This window comes from Callorhinus ursinus, unplaced genomic scaffold, assembly GCF_003265705.2.
Source record: "Callorhinus ursinus isolate GAN/ISIS: 27379988/994484 unplaced genomic scaffold, GSC_fseal_2.0 scaffold45, whole genome shotgun sequence".
Taxonomy (NCBI): domain Eukaryota; kingdom Metazoa; phylum Chordata; class Mammalia; order Carnivora; family Otariidae; genus Callorhinus; species Callorhinus ursinus.
The window spans coordinates 6,518,050-6,537,176 of NW_027397107.1; the positions used below are offsets into that span (position 1 = coordinate 6,518,050).

A 19,127-nucleotide genomic window follows, 5' to 3' on the forward strand; every position below is an offset into this window, starting at 1 on the left:
CAAACGTCTTTCAACCTATTTGAGTTCTTTTCCTGACAAGTTCTGTATGCGAAGCTTAGATATGGGATTTTCTTTACCTTACATCCATGGCCTCCTTTCCCCATTTACTAATACAGCCTGTATCAGATTAGCTTTAGAAATCACTGGAACATGCTTATACAGACAGGATTTCAAATTTACAGTGTTAAGTAATTCAATATGAGTTATTTCTGTAATGTAGATGAAAAAGAAAGCAACTAATACATTTTGAACACATGCTACGTGACAGAGTTAGCCTCATTATCAAATGAGCTAATGTATATAAAATAGTTAGCACACTGCCTACACTCAGTAAATGCTCACTTCTTTGCCTTCCCCGACAAGACTGGCCCCAGCTACAGTGGTTACCCTGTCAACCAAACGTGCTGCTCTCCCAAGAGCCTGTAAGTGCCTTGTGTGGGTGTTGTGGGGTGCACTGTACGCTCTGGAGAACGTGCTGGAAGGGCAGAGCAGTGTAAATATTTGTTGGGCTAAATGAAGGGTAAAGGCTTGTTAGCCTAAGCAAGTCATGACGCCACCCTAACAACCATCTTTCGTGAAAACACAGAGAGACTCTGGTCCCCAGGAGTCAATGCAAAAATCCCAAACTAGTTAATTACTGGGAAAACAAGGTACTCTGTTACAACTAAGAAATGATTATAGTTCACAACCACAGTGCAGGATGATCCCATTTCCTGAAACTGCCACTGTTTTCTCTTGCCCAGCTTTGAGCCCAGGCCTGGTGGTTGGCCAGGATTTATGTTCTACGTAAACTAGAGTCATAGAACATAAGATATGGTAATGACATCCATCCTTCATCTCTGTATTCTAGCACAGTGGTGAGCATTTTTTAAACATTTATTTTTAGAGAGAAAGAGAGCAGGGGGAGGGGAGAGGGAGAGGGAGAAGCGGACTCCCTGCCGAGTGGGGAGCCCGACGTGGGGCTCGATCCCAGGACCCTGAGATCGTGACCTGAGCCGAAACCAAGAGTCAGAGGCTTAAGTGACTGAGCCACCCAGGTGCCCCGTGGTGAGCATAAGGGTTTACCTTAACCTATTTCCCAATTCATGCCTATCATTTCTATCATATCAGTTGATCCTAAAAACCCTCCTTAAATTAAACCAGATTTGTTTTTTTTTTTTTTTACTAATTCAGTAAGTCTCCACAAATTTAAGAGAAGTGAAGCTATCACCTTAAGCTAGCCAATTCCCAGGCAAACTTCCTTGGTGAGGGTGGGGAGGAGAGGAAAGATTATTTTAAGACCTTAGGACATGAAGCCACTTGCCAGCATGACACCACAGGTGCAAATCTTAGTGCCGAGGCCACGGCATTTGGGAAGCAGATAGAAGAGTTTATAAGAGATGAGTGGATTATGACAGCAACAAAAAGCAAGCCTATAAAAATAACATCAATTGGACAACTCAGTATTACACAAGATTAGCTACATCATTTATAAAGGGTTTCAGACAATAAATTATGCATAGGGGGAGAGAAGTGAGCCAAGAAACCAAATTCCTGGTTGCTCCTGGAGGAAAATTTAAAGATAATTTTGTTTATAATATAAATTAAAAATAGAAATGTGCTGAGGTTAAACAGGACAGAAGAAAAATGAATTAAATTTCATATATGTATCTTCTGATCTTGTTTAGAATGCAATATAATGTCAGAAAATGACAAAAGAATAAAATAAAATCTTCTCTTGGCTAGTCCCAGATTTCCGATGTAATGATGACACGTGTGGTCATCCTGATGCTGCCCCTGTGATTCAGGGTCATGTCACTTCTCTGAGGTGGCCTTCAGCCTCTACTCTCCGGCCTCTGCCTGCCCATGGAGGGAAAACAAAACACGTGAGCCCGGCCATCCCCCTCCACCGCACGGGTCCTAAGTTGGCCTAGGAGGCCCGCCATGCCCTTCCTGCTTACATCTTTCTGTGTAAGTTCCGATAAACCTGAGCCACTGGCCCATCTCCACTCCAAAGAGGCACGCAGCCTCCTGGTGCGCTATTTTTATCCCAAGAGCCTTTGCTCAAGCTGTTGCTTCTGCCTGGAATACTCTTTTTCTCCTTGCACACCCAATTTTTCTGCTCCCCAGCTACTATCTGTCTTTTAAGACTCCCTTCCAATCAGGCTGCTGGGGGAGCTGCCCCTTTGCTGTGTCCCCCGGCAAAGCACTCTGTGCAGAGCTCCGTCCTGGCATCCAGAGGGCTTGATTGATATGAGGGCTCTTTTCAAGCACATTTCTCCCCAACACCTGCAGGAGCCAGGCTTGTCCATCTTTGCGTCTATCCCCGGGGCGCTCCACACACTGAGCACGAAGGGAGGACGGCTGGATGAACAGAGAGCAGACCCACATAGTAGATCTGAGAAGGCACAGAAAAAATAACATGCACCCTAATAATATGAGTTGGGCTATAGCATGATTGGTGTTTGGTTACTGTCCTCTTTCCAGGCCACCCAGCACCATTCTCAGAGAAAATCCTGAGGGTGTGCGTGTGTACGTGCACGTGTGTCCGTGTGTGTGTGTGCACATGTGTGCGTGAGAATACGTGACTGCCTCAGGATCACTTGGGGACTTTCTCACTTCAGTGTGAGGTCAGTTGTGCACAGTGGGCGTTTCACAATCTTTAATTTTATGACGATACCACCTACTGATAAAACGCCATTTTCAGCGAACGTCACAATAACACGACACCAGAGTTTACCAAATTGAATTTTTAGACAGCATTTACTGTGGCGAAGTTCTGCTGTGTGTTTTCATTTGTTTATATAAGTTATCCATAGGTCACATGAAAAAATTAAAAAACGAAAAACCAGAATGGGTATAACTGGTTACATGGTTTGGGTCAAGGAGGAAATATGGACCAAAACAATAGAATATTTTGTAATTTGTAGAAACATATAAGCACTTAAGAGATGCTGGGAAGTGTACATGGAGGCATCAGCTTTACTCTGGGTCTGGCCCTTCAGAGAGAAGCCTAGCAGCTTCTGCCTTTACCTCCTTGGGAACCTGGCTCCATGCTCTAAAGGAGCCAGGGCTTGACTACCCAGTGACGTGAAGCATCCCCTAGGGGGCTAGAGACACAGAACTGAGCGCTGTGTGTGTTTTAAATTCCGAGCACCATCAAACTTGTCTTCCAAAACGGATGGAGCAATTTACATTTGCAACAGTTTTGCATGGAAGTACCTGTCTTCCTCACCTTCATCAGTAATTAGCACTGTCAATCTTTTACATTTTGGCCATCTTGATGGGCAAAAAAATGGGCATCTAACTTCAATTTGTGTTTCTTAAGATGGAACCAATCTGTGGAAAACAAGTTTCTTATTTGAATTTGCATCTTCCTGATTCATATGTTTACCAGGCATTCCTATTTTTCTTATGTAAACTGTTTGTACCCTTTGTCCATTTTCCTGTTATATTTTTTATCTTTTTCCAATTGACTCATAGGTACTGTTCTTATCACCCCTACACCATGTCATTTTCTATTATATGTTGCAAAGACTTTCTCCCAGTTTATCGTATATTTTAATTTTATATTATATAACTTTCATATTTTGTGGTTAAAGTTGTTAGTTTTTTTTTCAAGATTTTTTTTTTTTAAGTAATCTCTCTACCCAGTAAGGCGCTCAGACTCACGACCCTGAGATCAAGTCACATGCTCCTCCAACTGAACCAGGCTGGTGCCCCAAATTTGTTAGGTTTTTCTGTTAAAACCTTTGTGTTTTACATTTTGTTTTAAAAAGAGCTATTCTAGCACCCCTTTTTAAATATATTCCCCAGTATTTCCTTCTATTATGCTATAGTTTTAAAAAAATGTATCACCCTTAAATCTGCTTATTTTTGTAAATGATGCAAAGTAAAGACAGTTCATTTTTTCCTGACAGTTAGCTAATTAACTCTACCATAAATGGTTCATCCTTTCCCTACTGATTTTAACTGTCATCTTTAATATATACCAAGTTCCCAATTAAACATGTAGATATTTTTCTATATTTTCTTTCCTGATTCATTGATCTATTTGTCTATTCTTGTGCCAATATGACTCTGGCTTAATTAATACAACTTTATGGACTATTTCGAGTATTGACAGTATAGGCCTGTACTTTTCCTTTTCAAAGATTTTTTGGCAGATTTTCGGCATTTTATTTTCCAGATGAATTACAGGATTAGCTTGTTCCATGAAAATTTCAGGATTTCTAATTGTTAACACACCAAACTTATATATTACCTTGGGGAAAATTGACATCTTTACAGTTTTTACTTGTCCCATTAAAAGACATGCTGTATCTCTCTATTATTCAGGCATTTATGTCCTACCGTAAAACTTTATAGCTTGCTTCACATTGCAATACTGTTTTTACTATACTAATTTGCATGCATTTCTACATTTTTAAAAAAAGCTATTCTTAGAGTTAGCATCTGGGCATGTTTTACTCCTAGCTCCCTGAAAGCAGAGGCGATGTCTTCTGTACTAACACATATGCTAGTCTGTCCAGTGTTGTGCTGTGGCCAGTGATTAATAAATGCTTATTATAAATAAACGAATGTTACTAAGAAAGAAGCTAGACCACAACAAAATCTAGAGGCCGGCATGTCCTGATCTTCTGAACCTATCTGTAGGCAACACCTGGCTATACTAACAGAATTGCCCAATGGGAAAGCCCACAAGGGAAAATCAGGAACCCCCCTCCCACCCATGTCCCTCCATATACACACACACACGGCGTTCGGGCAGATGGAGTTCACATCAGCAAGGACAGATGGTTGCTGGGCTGTTTACAAAAGAGCTGGAAAAAAAAAGTTGACTACTGCTTATCTTTGCCCTCAATCTGTGAGTGACCAATCAATTCTTTCCTATGGGACCTGGGTTCTTTGGTTGACATCAAACTACTTTATAGCAATCAGATCCAGACTTAGCTGTCATTCCCTCTGATTCTCTCCAGCAGCCCTCTAGCAAACTGGCAGAGGGCTGGCACACATATGTCATCTGAGACTGTGCCCCCCACCCCCACTCCCCACATGCAGGTCCCTTTCCGAGAACCAGATGCTCAGCAGCAGCTACTCCTTGGCTAAAATCTTATGTTTGTTTCAGACAAGATATTAGGGTTAAAGTAACACAATCCGACCCCAACTAACTTAAGAAGGAACTATGCTGGGGTGCTCACCAAATGGACAAGAGGCTGGAGGACCAGGCTTGAAGCGGGTAGGCTCTAGGAAAGAAACTGGGGCTGCTGTATGAATGTGCTGTTTTCACAGTCAGCAGCACCCCCAGGAGGCATGCTCCAGGAGTGGGGTGTCTCAGAAGGGAATTTGGGGGGGGCGGGGCACCTTGATTTATTACCTGCATGCAATGGGAGAGAAGGACTTCCCCAAGAGGAAATTTGTGTGCCCTTGGAGAGGAAGAATGGACGCTGGGCAGCCAGAAAGTGACACATGCTTCCCACAGGGTTTTGGGCTAGACTTGTCTTTGCTTCAAGAGGCTGCTTTCATGCCCCTGATATCCCATAGCCCTCTTCAAACCATCATGTTCCCATCTAATTCCTCCAAAGTCTCTTCTTTCTGTCCTTGTTCCCAACGTTGGTCCCAACTCAGCATTTCCCATAATTCCTAAATGTATTTACTCTGAAGCATCTGCTTCCCCTATAACACAGTGTAGATCAGAAATGGGCACCTTACTTGTTCAAGTGGTCTTTTCTCTCACACACCCATCTTTCTGAAAGCAAACTTTATCACATACAAGAGTTTGTGCTGTTTTCTTTAAAGGAGAAATCTAGAAAAGTAGAGTTTTTATGACTCCTGGTCAATGATCTTTGCTGTCTTAAAGCAGCACATTTTGTGCGACCCATCACTTTGCCCCACTAGTTTTTGGAGGTAAAGTTCACAAAACATGAAATTAACCATTTTAAAGCTTCCAATTCCCTGGCATTTGGTACATTCACAATACTGCACAATCACCGCCTCTGTCCGGTTGCAGAACATTTCTTCACTCCCAAAGGAGACCTCATATATATTAAGCAGTCACTCCTCATTCTCCCCTCCCTACTGCCCCTGGCAACCACTCATCTGCTTCCTGTTTTATGGAATTACATATTCTGGATATTTTACATAAATGGAATCATTGAATATGTGACTTTTGTCTCGTGAGTTTTCACTTAGCATAAAGTTTTTGAGGTTCATCCATGTCCTAACATGGACCAGTACTTCATTCCTTTCTACGGCTGAATAATATTTCATCGTATGCATATAGCAACCACTTTTTCTGTATCCATTCAGTAGCTGATGGACATTGGGTTGTTTCCACCTTTTGGCTATTGTGAACAGTGCTGCTGTGCACATTTGTATACAAGTTTTTGTTTGAATACCTGTTTTCAGTTCTTTAGGGTATATCTAGGAGCAGAATTTCTGGGTCATATGGTCATTCTATGCTTAACTTTTTGCGAAACCTCCAAATTTTTTCCATAGTGCCTGCACAATTTTACATTCCCACCAGCAATACGTAAGGGTTCCAGTCTTCCCACATCCTCACCAACCTTTGTTATTTTTCTGTTTTTTTTTTTAATTGTTACAACCATCCTAGCGATATTGAACATCCCTACTATTTTGACTCGAGGCCATTTCCTTCCACTCTGTCTTTACTTCCATCTCTACTTTTAATATTTATCACAATTTTAAAAATGAATTTGTTGATAAATAAATACACATAACCAGTCTTGTTCACTTCACAATGGCTATTAGCAGTAGAAAGGATTGAATCGGAATAAAATTGGCAGTAGTCAAAACTGCATGTGGTATAATTTAGTACTGGCTCAAAATTGACAAAAGAATCCAGTCTTCAAAAAAATATTATAATCCAGTTTTCATAAAAGCATTTAGACTTGCAAAATTTAACCTAGAGAATGGGACTTGGGAATAACAGCCATGAGAGAACTTGCTACAGCAGAAGTTAGAGTCGGTAGCTTATAATACGGACAAAAAACCAATTCCAGCTTTGTAGAAAAATTTAAATGGAAAACAAGCCTGATGCAGATAAAATTTAACTGTATCATATTAAAAAAATCATCACGGAATCAAACTGTCTCAGTAGAATTTGTTCCAGAAAATATTCTCTGAAATGATTTAATGTTAGCCTAACTTTGATGAAAATATTTGTTTTTTAAATATCCTTGGGTTCAGCCCCTCCTGACTTTTCCCGATGCGGGTACAGGTAGTTGGAACTCAGCTCACACTCTCTTGCTGCATGTTCCCCCTTCCCGGGCCAACCAAGGCAAGAGACTTGGGACCAACAAAGAAGACGATATGAACTGGAGAGTAAGGAGCTGGACAGGGGAGAAAGTCTATAATGCAGGGACCACTCGGGGTCTGTGCAGGGGTGGCTGGGCAGGCCACTTGCTCGGGAACTCCAGGGAGGTCACCTGAGTAGTCTTGCTTTTACTCTATTAAGAAGGAAAGTAGGGCGCCTGGGTGGCTCAGATGGTTAAGCGTCTGCCTTCGGCTCAGGTCATGATCCCGAGGTCCTGGGATCGAGTCCCGCATCGGGCTCCCTGCTTCTTGGGAGCCTGCTTCTCCCTCTGCTTCTCTCTCTCTCTCTCCCCCCCGCCCGTCTCTCATGAATAAATAAATAAAATCTTTAAAAAAAAAAAAAAGAAGGAAATTAGAGGGCTCATGGTTTCATGGAGACAAAGGGAATGCAAGGGAAGAGTTACCATGCTCTAATTATCGGCAACAATGAGATACAGGCGAAGGCCAAAGCTGCTGGAATCTTACTACAGCTCCACTATAGACTAGAAAGAATACCAGGGTAACACTGTAATACTAAAAAAAAAAAAAAAAAAGGTAGTAAGGAGTTCCTCTTTAATTTACACCCTGCCAAAATCCAAAGGCATTGGGCAGAAGAAAGAACTCTCAATGCAGAGCAATCTATCTGCAGGATTCCATGGGGCATCCACAGCCACCTTGGCTATTCATCTAGAACTTAGTTGAGGTTTAGAAGGTCACCCAAGAAAACGGCCCTTTTCTCAAGCGTTTGTGTCTTTAAAATGTTAGCATTTGTGAACACAGCACTTGACTGGAAGCCTCACATGTTCACAGGCCTTGACTTTGTTCCCTATGCAGGCTGCTCACTCCACAGACACGGGTCCGCCATTTTATACTCTGCTCCTCATGCTTCCCTCTCCTTTTGCAAGCCCAGACCAAAGGGATACTTCAGTGACCGGGCAAAAAGCAGAGGAGTTACACTGTCCTGGGAACCTTGCTTTCAGGTGGCTGATCGTGTCCTTGGCTGGCTTTGTGCCAAGCACCGGCCAGGGAGCAAGGCAGGTGCTGGGACTGTTCAGGAGACATGAGCTCAGGCCCCTTCCTCAGTTGCCACAGAGAATGCCCATCTCAAAAGGCCCTCCGCTCTGCTCAGAGCCCACACACAGAGAGACAAATTTTCCATTTCAAGAAAAGTGTCCACTGAACAGAAAGAACTCTGACCAAGAAATTTGTTTTGAGAGCGACAACATGGACCAGAAAGGCCTCTAGGCTGGCATCCGGGACCAAACCCAAAGACCTATTATCGGGATGGCCTGCCTCGGCCTATATGTTCTTTTGGCTCTTCGAAATTGAGTCAAGCAAATTCAGAGATTAACAAGACACAGTGCTTGCCCTTGTAGGGTTCACAATCTGGGGGTGGAAGCACGTCAGAAATACACAGACAACCACTGTCACAGAGAGGAGTGGGCACTGGGGTCAGAAAGGCAGAATGGGGTGATCTGATGGGGAGGTTTAGTCACGCAGCTGAGAAGTACCCGTTTAACTCAGTGCATGATGGGGAGTGTTGAGGACTGAATGTGCCCTTCAACTTTCATGTGCTGACGCCCTGCCGTGCAATGTGATGGAATGTGGAGGTGGGACCTCGGGGAGGTCAGCAGGTGTAGACGAGGTCATGAGAGTGGAGCCCCAAGATGAGACTGGTGTCCCTATAAGAGGAGGGGGAGACACTAGAGCTCTCCCTCTCTGCCATGTGAGGCCACAGCATGAAGGCAGCTAACTGCAAGCCAGAAAGACGACTCTCACCAGGGACCGAATCTGCTGGCACCTCCTCTTGGACCTTCCAGCCTCCGACAACGGTTAAAAATAAGTATGTGTTGTTTAAGTCACCAATTTTATGGCATTCTGTTATAGCAGTCTCGCTTAAGACAGGGAGTCTAGGGTCCTCAGAGAGCAGAGACGTTGCTGAGCATCCAATCTCTGTGTCAAGTACTGAACTAGTCCGGTCTCTCACCAAGTCCGCACTACAGCTCTGAGTGAGGACATCGCCCCCAGTGTACAGATGAGGAAAACAGAGCCTTGACTTGCTTTGTGTTGCAAGGTCAGGATTGGAGGACATGTGTCTAGCTTCAGTTCAGAGCCTTTCTCACCGCACCCCAGTCAAGACATAAAAACTCCCTCAACCAGAGGCTAAAGTAATAAACATCTTTGCGCCTGGTTTTTCCTATCTGATCATTTGTCTGACCGTTATATTAAATCATGTTCCTCCCAATCGAGAATTGAATTTGTTGGAACTTCTCTTAGGTTTTCTTCACACACATTAAACAAAAAACCATCTTTGATTTTGCGTGTTTTTCACAATTGTAACCGACTCCCTAATGTTAGTGAAGTTTTTTCATGCCGGAGATCCATCTGGAGGGTAACTAATTTGAATACTCACGTTTGATTATTTCTAAGACGAGGCCAGAATGTTAATAAACTCATACTGAATATTCCCCAAAGGTAATGAGACCCAGGAGAGAGGATGGGAGGTGCTGTGGGGAGGCGAGAGGTGTCTGATTTGGGGAAGCATTTTTTATCCTACATTAATGAGGGAGAATAAATTAATTAGGACGAGCATCAGTGAGGGGGGGAGGTGGAGGGTGTGCACACAGGAAGCAAAGCTTTGTGGCAGCTTCAGAAGTCAGAAAACTGAGCTCCAGGCCTTCCTCTGTGTGTGTGTGTGTGTGTGTGTGTGTGTGTCCGTACATGCTTGTGTGCACACAGGGGAGGTAAGGAAACAGGGAAAGTGTAGAAACCTTTTGAGGTCAGGAGGACATTTTATAGATACTTATCCTGGATCCTGACCTTCCAGAGCTTCCTCTCCACAGGCCTTGAGCCCAGGACCTCCAGCTGCCCCCGCCAAGGACCCCTATGGTTCCCTTTGTGGCCTCTCTGCCCTCATCCAGCCTGGCTGACCGGAAGCCCGCAGGTCTGTGTGAGCCCACCCCACTGGGCCTCAGCCTTCTCCAGATGTGGAGCAGACCGTGCACACACCACCCCAGTCCTGCTGGGGAGGCAGGGAAAGGACTTCATCATTTGCTTCGAGCCTTTCATCTCGAAGTGGCAAGTGGCATATTCAGCTTCCCAAACACCCATTAATAGGCTCATCAGAAATCTGCTTTGCACACAGCATTTTCCCCCACTGGAGGCAAATACATCTTCACAGATGTCACACATTACATTTTCACTGTCATTGCTAGATGTTCTATTCCTGAATTGCAGGATGATGCACAGGAAAATTCCAAGGCAGAGATGTTTTGTTTCTGCCCAAAATGACCAAAAGTGGCCTGAGGAAACAAGAGAGAAATCATCTTCTGTTCCTGGAACTGGCTTCTAAACATGGGACGGAGGCCACCAGGCTGCGGGGGCACACCTATGGCCCATCCTGTATCCTGTGCGAGCTATAAAACGTGAATGTCAGGACAGGCACAGGAGTTACAATAAAGCCGCTTAAAAAGAAACCACACTCTTTTGTTTCAAGGAAAAAATAAACTCAGTTTTAAAGTTCAAAGAAAACCAGTCAGAAATCCTCAGAATTGTATTCCCATGTTATATGCATCTGATCCCATTATCTTTCTGCTAAATAAACAGCTCTTAGGACTGGCCACACCCCTCGAGATGAAAGCACGATCCTCTTTCCTGTCTATCTCAACCTGGTCTTGACACTGCTTTCAATAGGCTGGGAGCTTATTAAGAGGCTCCATCCAGGGTTCCACGTGACAAATGCCATCCATGAGAGAGCTAGTCCCGCCAAGAGCCAGTAGGAGACTGTAGTGCAAACTCGCTCGGCTCACCCACACTTTGCCCAGAACCCAATCCTTCCTGGTCTCACCCTTCCTGTTGCTAAATTATAGATTTGGAAAACCTGCTCCTGCTGACTGAACAGGACGTGTGCTGACGCACGGCCCACTGCACACCTCTGTTTTGTCCGCGTCTCCCCCGCAGGGACCCCTCTCCTGTCACCCACACAGATGTCAACCATCTGCTCTTTGCCCAATCCACGATTGTCTTTTGTCCGCTTCTCAGCCCAAGGCCACCTCAAAATCTGTGCCCAGCCTGGGCAGGATGGAAGATGGAAGCCAAAAAGTCCCACTGCGTTTGCTACTATTCCCAGTGGGGGAAACCCAGACTCTCTAAATGTGAAGTTCCTGGAAGATCCACCTGAGATGTCCTTCAGAAACCCTTGAATCAAGGGGCGCCTGGGTGGCTCAGTCGTTAAGCATCTGCCTTCGGCTCAGGTCATGATCCCAGAGTCCTGGGATCGAGCCCTGCATCGGGCTCTCTGCTCCACAGGGAGCCTGCTTCTCCCTCTCCCACTCCCCCTGCTTGTGTTCCCTCTCTCGCTGTGTCTCTCTCTGTCAAAAAAAAAAAAATCTTTAGAAACCCTTGAATCAAGAGATGGCGTCTAAGAGTTAAAATGTTGGCATGCAACATCAAGCACGTGTCTTGCTTTCTTTCACGTGCAGAAAATAATTCACAAAATGGCAAGCCGTGACATTAGAAAAAAGAGGGGTTCTTAAAAGATTAAAAAAAATGTTTCTTTGGTCAGTAATTATTGATATCATTACTAAAAACCCACATTCAAAACCTGACTCCATCCCTGTTCCCAGGGAGTTCACAATCACGAGAAGTTAAGAAGGAAATTGTGTAAGGCTCCTTCAGGCTCTGGAGAGATTGCAACAAATCAACTAGCACTGGAAAACCCAGCACTACAAACATGTTAATTCTCCCTAAATTATCTATAAGTCTAACAGATACACAGTAAAAAAAAAAAATCGTATTTGGAATCAAACAAGCATTCTAAAGTTCATATGGAAAATTGAACGGGCTATAACTGCCAAGGAAATCCTGAAAAAGCAGAGTAGCGAGGGGGGATTAGCAGCACCCGCACTGCCTATAGTAAAACATATTTAAAAACTACAAATCTGCGAATGGTATATATTCAGGATTATCAACAGAATGGAACAGACTGGAAATGTGCCTAAATACATCCAAGAAATGTAGTAGGAGAAAAAGGTGGCATTTCAGCAAATGGGGTAAAGTTGGACTGTTCAATAAAGGCCGTTGGGTAAAGGGTAGCCACTGATGAAAAATTAAGTTGGAGCCACACTTCGTGCCAGGATACGTTCCAGAGAGAACGAGCATTTCAAAACAGAGACTATAGTACCATACATGTGCTAGAAAAAAGTGTGGAATTAAAAAAAAAACAGTACAATGAAGTCCTTTCTGAGAAAAACAGAAACCCCCGAAGCCAAAAGAAACAATCAAAAGATTTGACTATGCAAATATATATATATACTTAATCTGCATGGCAAAATCAAAAGACAGAGAACAAATTGAGAACAGATATTTGCAACTCATACCACAAAAGGCTAATTTCCTCAGCACATAAAGAACTCTCCCAGGTGATGGGGAAAAAGACCAATGACCATCAGGAAAATGGGTGGTGGCTCCCAATAGGCAATTCATAGAAATGGAAATAAAAATAGTTCTTAAATGTAAATAAGATGCACAGCCTCTTTCATAAGAGGAAATACAAATGGCAGGGAAATATTTTTTACCTACCAGACTGGCAAATAGAAAAAAGTAGGAGAACCCCTTCTGTTGGCAAGGTATGGGGGGAAAGAAATGCTTCTAGTGTATCCTATATGGACACATGTGCGTCATAACATGAATGCAAAATTATGTTACAGCATTGTGAAAGTAAAAGGCTAGAGACAAGTGAAACCTCCGTCAGCAGACGGATGAAACAAAGGGCTCCCCACTATGGAATACCAAGCAGCCTAGACATACATGGCGGACATGCTTCATACACTCGTGTGGAAGAGTCCTGCGGTGATATTTCATGAAGAAAAGCAAGGTGCACAAGAGTATGTATATGGTATGCTACTCTGTGCAACAAAAGGAAAAGAAATATGTGTGTATTGTACACATGAGTGCTGTTTTTGCGTGGAATAATCACAAAACTGGGAACACTGGTGGAAGGCATACGCGGGCTGATTATAAAGTTCCTCTGATAAGCGTGGGAGCCCACAGACGGCAAGGACACCACTCAGGAGAGAACAAGGTCACACGCTCTGCTGCTTGGGGAACTTCTGGGAAACAGCCACTGCTTTTTGAGCTAGGTGAGCCCTGAGCTGAAAGTAAAAAGAAGGAAATGGTGCAGCTGCTCTGGAGCTTTCAATGAGAAGAACACAGTTCCAAAGAAGCTGAAAGAAGCCACTGTTGGTTAAAATGGCCGCCCTCTCCCACGGCATGAGAACGCAGAAAAATATTTCCTCAAACAGTCAACAACTCCACCCTTGTGAAGACTCGCCACAGCTCAGGCACCAAAACTTCATTCTTGTCTACATGACAAGACGGGGCACCACAAGACCATACAGATAAGCATGTTCTAGAACGTTCTGCTAAAGCAAAGTCTATCTCTCTTTGCACGTGAAGGACAAACGCGAAAGGCAGCAAGCAGCTGATGTCACTGCTTATACTTATAACCGGCAACGAACTGTACGGGACTTTCAAAACCGTGAAGGATGAAACGTATGTTCAGAGGCCTCTTGATTTTATTTCGTATCAGTTTGAAACAGCTAGAAGAAATAAAAAATTTAAAATTCACCCAAATCCTCACAACCTTTATGAAACTATTTTTTGTTTCCTTTTTACCCGTGTCTATTTGAATACAGAGGATTTAATGTAGTTTTAATAATAATATACAGGGGCGCCTGGGGGGCTCAGTCGTTAAGCGTCTGCCTTCGGCTCAGGTCATGATCCCAGGGTCCTGGGATCGAGCCCCGCATCAGGCTCCCTGCTCGGCGGGAAGCCCACTTCTCCCTCTCCCACTCCCCCTGCTTGTGTTCCCTGTCTCGCTGTGTCTCTTTGTCAAATAAATAAATAAATAAATAAATCTTAAAAAAAAAAATACACAGATATGTAATTTTGTCTTATGCTTGTACCCCCTTTGTCTGTTTCCTCATACACATGGTCATCACCCTACGTTCCAGATGACCACACACAATTCTATTCTGCTTATCAGCTACAGTTTAGGGAGCAGACATCTATGCAGCACCTTCCATGGGCGCATTACATCATCTGACTTACCCCTTACAGCAATCTTACCGTTGGGAACCACCCCCCCCTTCATTTATGGACTAGGAAACCGAGTGTCCAAAGATCTAGTAAGTAGTAGGCCCTGCCTTTGAACCCCATGGTGTGCCTGACCTGAAACAATGCCGGGAGGAGTTATCTTCCCATATTTCGTTTTTCTCTTTCTAGATTTTTTTTTTCATTTCTGCCAACATTTGCATCCAGAGTCCAACAGGATGCCTCCTCACCTTTCTCCACTCCCAATTCCTGCTTCTGAGAGACAACTATTTTCAAGTCTTTTAGGGTCCTTGTCACCCCATCCTTGTCTCTGTATTTCTGGAGGCCAGGCTTGGCCCGCTGGCTCTTCCACGCCAGTTTCTGTGTCACCTCCTGCATTTGCCACTGCGGAGGCTGTCGGCTCCCTTCCACCGCCCGGAACACACAGTGTCTCTTCCTCTGCTCTTTTCAACCTTGTTATAGCAATTTTCAGGGTTCATATGATTATGTAAATATTAGTCACAACTAAGTCATGTATTGTATCCTTTTTTTCGTGAAGCTCTTTATTTCCCCCAGGTTTTCACTTCTGGCATTCCCTCATTAGCTGAGCGCACCAACCACCAGCTTATTTCCAAACTCTGAGCGACACTGCGTTTCTGCACAAAGGCATGAGGCAATCAATCTGGGGAGCCCTCCCTCCATCCTGTGAGGCCCCTCGTCTCCTTCCTGCATCTTGGGCCCCATGGCCACTCTTCCTTCCTTCCTTTGGTGGAGGCTGGCTGACTTTCACTAGCCTCTTGAGAAAAAAATGAATTGGGGGGGGGGGGAGGCCTTTTTTTGAGAACAACTCTCCATGTCTGAAAATGCCTTTATTTTACCCTCACACTAGGGTGAGTCTGGCTGGTATAGAATTTTAAGTTAGAATCCATTTTTACCTCAGGATTTTGAAGGCCTTGCTCCACTGTCATCCAGTTTCTGGTCTGCTGTTGACATCTGGGGTCATTCTGACACCTGATCCTCATGTGCCATCTACCTCTACCTTCCGCAGGTTTTGCGATCTTGCTTTGTTGCCAGGGTTCCAAAATGTCATCAAGTGCCTCTACTGGGTCTTTCTCATTCTCTGGATTTCAGAAGCTCTTTCAATCTGGAGTTTCAAGCCCTACACTCATGGGCCAGCAAGGGGATACTTCTTTGATAATTTCTTCCCTTCCACTTTCTCTAGCCTCTTTCTGGAACTACTATTATTTGGATATTAGATTTCTTAGGACTGATCCTCTGATTTCTCTTTCACTTTCCATCCTTTGTCTATTTATTCTACTTTCTGGAAGAGATCCTCAATTTTATCTTTGAATCCCTCTACTGACCTTCTTCATTTGTGCTCCAAAAGCTCTTCCTGTTCTCAGAATGTTCCAATTTTAGTCTCTTCTTGCCACACGGACGGCAAGTATGCCCATTACAGGTTTTCTTTACTTTGGCTCATTTCACTGCGTTTCCTCCGCTTCCGTTCTTCTGCTTGCTTTCGATCTGTCTTTCATGTTCAAGGCTTTCCTCCTCTGTCCAGCGACCCCTGGTTGTCTGCTCCTACTGCAGGGTGAGGTGCCAAAAAGCAGATGCACAGCGCGCTGACTCCATGGGCAGACCTGTCCGCCTGTGGGTTCCAGCCTCTCTGTTAGAGGACCCTCAAATAAGAGTATCTCTGGGACTTTTCTCCTAGGCCGGTCAGTTTCCCCAGAGGGGAAGCCTCTCATCTCCTGGGGGAACCTGGTCATGGCTGGGGCCTTCCACGCTCGGACTCTATGGCCTGGTGCCTCACTTTCACTCTTAACCTGTCATCACCTAGCTGTGTGAGAGGGGAGGAGGCTGGGGGACTTTCCTCCAATCTGCACATTTTCAGATGTGGTTCACACCCCATCCGCAGAGGCACCTGGAGCTTCTGGCTCCTGAGCCTTCAACTCAGCCCAATTCTTGTAGGGTTCTCATTCTGCAGGTCTGGGTTTCTGCTTTCTCTGGACTTCTAAGTTAAGTTTCTGCTCGTTCATCTGCTTTGCACCCATCTGCTCCTGTCTCCTCTCCTGTTCTCTATGTTCTTGAGAATTTGTGCCTTTTTACCCTTTAGTATCACTTTGGTGGGGATGCAGGAAGTGGTGAAAATCAACATGTGTTCGATCTACCACTTTTCATCAAGACTTCTAGCTCTCCCTGTGTTTAAATGATTCCTTTGGGTTAAATTCATAGTAATGGAATCAACATTTTTACTCCTTTATTTAGGATCTGTGTATTCATTTATGCACTCAATAAACATTTTTGGAGCACCTGCTATGTGCCAGATCCTACACTGGGCAGTGAGGACACAAGGTACAGGGAAAAGAACAGGGACGACAGGGTCCGGGAGACCAGGGTCCAGTCTCAATTCTGACACTTTGCAACTCTGGGCAAGTCAATTCACTCTGTTGGGTCACATTTACTTATTAGTTAAAAACCGGAGCGTGGAGGTGGGAATGAGGAATAACGACAGCCGTTCATCCATTGTTTAATCTGAAGATGAAAGGAAACATACTGAGATCCCTGAACTTCACGCCCTGAACTTCACGACTAAAGGATAATAGCCACCCAAGTCATGATAGTATTTGCTATTTTTGTTGTTGTGAACAGTAACTTACTTCACAACAACTCATGGGATACAGGCTAATAGAAAACCTTAATGCAAACGAATGTGCTTCTGTGATGGAAGTCCCAGATGCTGTAAGGCAACAGAGAGAAGCAGCACACACTCTGGGTGTGGAGGACGATGTCCAGGGAGGCTTCGTCCAAGAGGTGCCATCTGTGCGCTCTCAAATAAGGAGGCTGTGCAAAGGTGTGGAAGGATCCCATGTGGAAGGCTCGGCGAGTGTGAGCCCCAGGAGAGAAATGTAGGGAGACCTGATGTGTTTAGAACACAAGGCGTGAGGAGAAGAAGCCAGGCCGATGCTGGACCTCACCCTACAGGCAGCTTAACGCAGGGCTATGACACCATCACATTTGTGCATCAAAGGGTAGCTTAGTGGCCTGTGAGGTGAACTAGAAGGGGCAGCGAACAGAGATGCGGCTATGGCGTCATTCCAGACGAGGGATGGAGGCAGAAGCAATGGAATGGGGAGGAAAGGCAGACTGAGGAGGTTCAGCTTAGGAGGTGGTGACTTTTGCTGCCATGTCGCCCCACCCGCCTAGTATTTCCTCTTGCGAAAAGTAGCTAGGCATATCCTGTACCCGCTTATCCATGGCGGTCTCACCAATGTTCAAGCTAATACTCTTAGTATAAAAATAGCTCCAGGAGCGCCTGGGTGGCTCAGTTGGTTAAGCGTCTGACTCTTGATTTTGGCTCCGGTCAAGATCTCATCAGGGTCCTGGGATTGAGCTCCGCGCCGGGGTTCCCTGGCTCGGGGGTGGGGGAAGTCTGCTTGAGATTCTCTCTCTCCCTCTGCCCCTCCCCCCGTTCATGCTCACTCTCTCTCTCTCAAATAAATAAGTCTTTAAAAAGTAAATAAAAATAGCTCCGATAATAGCTACGCTTACTGAAGTCTTATGCATGCTAAGCATCCTAGAAATCATTCCACCTGCTGTCTCTCCTTATCCTCATACCAAACCTATGAAGTACTATGACCTCCATTTTACAAGTGAAGAAGTAGAGACTCAGCGGGGTGGGGTGGCCTGGCCAGTGGGGGGCAGAGCTGGGGCTCTGGGTGGCTAACTTCCCCCTGGCACCTCGCCCGCCCCTTCGTGATCATGGTGCCAACTTCAGCCAGTCTGGTTTTCTTCTCAGCCAATCAGTTGACTGTCTTTCTCCTTCCTTCCTCAGCTTTTGTTCCCACACCCATTTCTTTGGTGGCTGTGAGCTGACTTCTCTCCTCACCCTACTTTGGAAGAGTCAGCCTCAAAATCCCTTCATCATTCCGGCCCAGCTCAAAGGCCTCTGGTCCGCCCTCGCCCTTCCTGACTTTTTGCGCTTGATGCCTTCCTTCCCTGGCTTCTGTGACACCCAAGGTTCCTGGTTGCCCTCTGAACCTGTCTTCCTGCCTGTTTCTGGCTCCCTCGCCAGCTCTTCCTCTCAGCCTAACCTGCTGTAGCCACCAATCCTCAGTCTTGCTCCGCTCTCTGCCTTCCCGGGCTGGCGGCTGATCTGGGACCTGCACGTCTGGCCGTCAGCTCACACCTGAGCTCTGCTCTCACATTCACGCCTGCCCGCCTGCACGTCCCACGGAGCGCCCGAAACTAAAGCACTTTCCCTCAGAAGGCAGCTTCCCTGTGACTTCTCTATTTCTGTTCCCCAATCTATTCTTCTCTCAGCTGCTCAGTAATCTTAACATTCTCTGTGAGTCAGCCCTCTCTGCCAACACCCAAGGACGTTCCATCACCCACCACACCTACTGATTCCCATTCCTTCCTAATGCCACAAGTGCTCATGGGCTCAAACCCAAACTTCTCCTTTCTGGAAATGTGAGATCCCATGTGATCTGACCTCTTTCTTCCCCAAAGACCTGGGGCTCTCAGCTATAATCAGACAGCTCTTGGCACGCCACACCATGACATAGGGACTTGGCATGGAGCTGGCCAGGAAGCAGCTGCGGAGACCAAACTGGTGATGGGGCAAGAGCACCTAAGCAAACAGAATCAAGGCACAGTGAGCAAAGGGCAGAGAGAGTGGCAGGTCCAAAGGCCACACAAAGAGCACCAAAAAGATCTTTAGGAATCACAAGAGAGATGGT

General features: G+C 45.1%; 1 protein-coding gene across 3 annotated transcripts in view; it reads right to left on the reverse strand.

Moving 5' to 3' along the window:
- Positions 1-19,127, reverse strand: part of ABHD2 (abhydrolase domain containing 2, acylglycerol lipase) — a 96,087-nt gene that overhangs the window by 38,554 nt on the left and 38,406 nt on the right. The gene's annotated exons all lie outside the window — the stretch shown is intronic.